The sequence below is a fragment of the Sciurus carolinensis genome, chromosome 11 (assembly GCF_902686445.1).
Source record: "Sciurus carolinensis chromosome 11, mSciCar1.2, whole genome shotgun sequence".
NCBI classification, from domain to species: Eukaryota; Metazoa; Chordata; class Mammalia; order Rodentia; family Sciuridae; genus Sciurus; species Sciurus carolinensis.
Window position 1 is genome coordinate 16,276,752 of NC_062223.1, and position 4,070 is coordinate 16,280,821.

Consider the following 4,070-nt stretch of genomic DNA (forward strand, 5'->3'; position numbering starts at 1 on the left):
TAGATGAAATTACCACCTAATCAACCCCTCACTCAGTTCACAGTGAAACCCCAAACACTGAGATTGAACCAGAGGAGACATGGAGTAATCATAAAGTGAGTTAAATTCAACTTGATTTAAATTAATTTTAAAATATTAGACTTAGGAACCACTCGGCGTGGTTAAAGGTTGGCATGGGTTCAGAGTAGACATTGAGAAGTAGTGCTTGTGTGAATAGTAACAAATTACTCAACCTCTTGTGCCGATAATTTACATGAGTTTAACAACCAACGAAACTGTTGTAAGAATCCAGTGAATGCACATCTAATGTGTCCAGTGCAGTTCTTGAAGGTGAGCATGGACATGTCAGTTCTGGAGAAGGAAAGGGGTAGATAGACTCGTCCAGACGTCATTTGATCAAGTTGTTAAAATGCCTAAATCTCAGCCAACAAATGTATAAAAATTTAAAGTAGGATATATGATGAATTATTTTTAAAATTTTTTATTTGTTCTAATTAGTGATACATGACAGTAGAATGCATTTATGCATTTTGGTAAATCATTCATTAATGGAGTATCATTTCTCATTTTTCTGATTGCTCATGTTGTAAGATAAATTAAAATTTCTCAGATTCAAGCACTTACCCTGCTTATAATTAACACACTAAATTTGATTTTTCAGGCTCCTCCCTGCTTTTTTAAAAATTTCAAGTATAAATTACTGGAACAAAGAAATATTTTCTATTATACTTCCCAGTTTCAATTTCTTTATTATTTTGTTCCCATTATTTTTTCATGGCCATGGAACTTCAGTGACTCTCAGGTAACTGATGGAGAACAGGACAGAAGTGACAGAGTTCATCCTGCTGGGACTGACCAGTGACCCAGGTCTGCAGCTTCCCCTCTTTCTGACATTCCTGCTCATCTACACCTTCACTCTGGTTGGGAACCTGGGGATGATCCTGTTGATCCTCTTGGACTCCCGTCTCCACACTCCCATGTACTTCTTCCTTGGCAACCTGTCTCTGGCAGACATCTGCTACTCTTCAGCGGTCACTCCTACGGTCATGGCTGAACTCCTTCTAGGAAATGAAGTCATCTCCTACAATGCTTGTGCTGCTCAGATGTTCTTTTTCACAGGCTTTGCTACTGTGGAAAACTACCTCCTGACCTCAATGGCCTATGATCGCTATGTAGCAGTGTGCAAGCCCCTGCACTACACCACCACCATGACAACCAGGGTGTGTGCGTGTGTGATAACAGGTTGCTATGTCTGTGGTTTATTGAGTTCCTCCTTCTACACTGCAGACACGTTCAGTCTCTCCTTCTGTAAGTCCAACGTGGTCCACCACTTCTTCTGTGATATTCCAGCAGTCATGGCTCTCTCTTGCTCTGACCGACATGTGAAAGAGCTGGTTCTTATTTATGTGGCCAGTTTTGTTATCCTTGTTGCTCTCTCAGTTATCTTAATATCCTACATATTGATTTTTATCACAATCTTGAAGATGCGCTCAGGTGCAGGGCATCGAAAGGCTCTGTCCACCTGTGCCTCCCACTTCACTGCAGTCTCCATCTTCTATGGGACCACCATCTTCATGTACTTACAGCCCAGCTCCAGCCACTCCATGGACACTGACAAAATCGCATCTGTGTTCTATACCATGATCATTCCCATGCTGAACCCTGTGGTCTATAGCCTGAGGAATAAGGAGGTCAAGAGTGCATTCACAAAGATTTTTTGCAGGCAAAATAATACTTTTTAATAAATTGATTTTAATTAGTTCTTTTTAGCTATACATAACATTAAAATTCATTTGACATAATTATAAAAACAAGGAATATGTTTTGCTCTAATTCAGTCCCCAGTACTTCCCTTTTTCCTCCCCATTTCCTTTCTTCTACTTTACTAATCTTTCTGCTTTTTACTTACATTTCTTAAAATTAAAGCTTTGTTATTCTTTCCTCCCCCCTCCCCTCCCACCCCTCTTACCCTATGTAAATATATGATTACACACATGGTATGCCTTTACTTCATGTACAAACAGAAACAAGTATCCCATTTGTTTGTAATAAAAATAAATTTTAAAAAATTAATGCCTTGTGGATATACATGAAGGTGAGATTTGCTGTGATATATTCACATATGACCATAGGAAAGTTTGGTCAGATTCTTCTCTCATCCTATCCTTCTTCCCTTCTCCTCAAATATCTTCCTCTATTCCACTAATCTTCCCTCAACATTAATGGAATCCCTACTCCCGTTTTGTTTTTTGCCCTTATTTTGGACTAGCTTTCACATATCAGAGAAAGAGTTCTATTTTTGACTTTCTGGGTCTGGCTTATTTCACTTAGCATGATGGTCTTCAGTTTCATTCATTTACTGGCAAATCCCTTAATGTCATTCTTCTTTATGGCTGAGTAATGCTTCATTGTGTATATGTGCCACATTTTCTTTATCCATTTTTTTCTGTGCACTTAGGTTTGTTCCATAACTTGGCTATTATAAATTGTGCTGCTATAAACATTGATGTGCCATATCCTTATAATATTCTGATTTTAGATCTTTTGAATATATGCCAAGGATTGGGATAACTGGGTTACATGGTGTTTTCATTCTTAGTTTTTTGAAGAATTTCCATACTGCTTTCCAGAATGGTTACACTAATTTTCAGTCCCACTAACAATGTGTGAGTGAACTTTTTCCCCTACATCCTTGTTGGAGGCAAACTAATCTTTATGATCTTGATTAAAATTTGTGGGATGCACAGTACTTGTATTCATTCATTTCAGATCTTCTCCACATTCTGTGTCATATTTTAAGACCTACCCTAAATCTAAGTTACTAGAATTGTATCTTTACCTCTTAAAAAGTGTGATGCCTAGAAAAAAAGGAACATTATATCCAGAATTGTAATACCTGAATGAGAATGTTTATGATTTCCTGCATTCTGCTCGTCAAACCCTTATTAAAGATATTTATTATTATTAAATGTGACTGAATTAAATGTGGTGAATTTTATGTGTTCATTTGACTGGATTAAAGGATACACAGTGAGTCAGTGAGGCATTTTCTTTGAGTACTTGTGGGAATATTTCTGAAAAAGAATACAAGTTGAAGTAGTGGACTAAGTAAAGAAGATCCACTATCATCAATGCAGATGGTCATCATCCAATCTGTTGAGTGCTCACTTGAATAGAAATAATATTAGAGAATTGTTGCTTCTTGGTCACTAGACCAGTCACCTTCATGTCATCAATGCAAAGGGTCAGTGTTGTATTTTTTTTTTTTTTTTCAGTGCTGGGGATTGAACCCAGGGCCTTGTGCTTGCAAGGCAGGCACTCTACCAACTGAGCCATATCCCCAGCCCTCAGGGCTGTATCTTATGGAAGGGAAAGGTGCTCAAGATTCTTGAGGACCAGATGATCACACAGGTCTGAAGAGATGATGTAGTCTTCAGGTAGGACACTGAATGTGTATTTCTGGTCTTGACAACTGAAAGCAAGTCCTTAGTCTATAAACGTGCTCAAGTCTGGGAATTGACTGACAGGTTGAGGCTACAGTTCTGTGATTCAGATAGATTTTGTTCACCTGAATTAGAATTTTCTTTATGTATATCCAGTAAGAATTTATTAGGCTTACTTTCTGCTTCACACCCAGAATGATCTTGTCAATGTGATACAATCACTTATGTCAGTATTCTGACTGCTGTTTGAATCTGTTATTCATCAAAATAAGAACACCTATATTCCATTTGGCAATTGAGTGCTGGCAGTTGATCCCTGCTTCTTTGGGATCCAGTCACTCTCATTATTTTAGATTTTCCCAAATCAGTGACCTAAGTTCTCATTTTAAGATCTAGTCTTCAGAGAAGTATGATTACAGAGCTTTTCAAAGATGCTTGGGTTTCCCTCAAAGAATCCTTTATTCTCATAGACATAGTAAAATGTATATTTTTCCTCACCATCCTACAGTGGTTATGCAGTAAAATAGTAAATCCAAGTTCTTGAAGGTTTATCATCTCTTCTTTACATTAAATAGAAGATTTTTGGACAATTCTAGTTCAAATATTAATGATCATCTTTGGTCTATG

General features: G+C 37.5%; 1 pseudogene; it reads left to right on the forward strand.

The window, feature by feature from the left end:
* Positions 1–809: 809 nt before the first annotated feature.
* On the forward strand, positions 810–1,728 carry LOC124959807 (olfactory receptor 5B3-like; annotated as a pseudogene).
* The last annotated feature ends 2,342 nt before the right edge of the window (positions 1,729–4,070 follow it).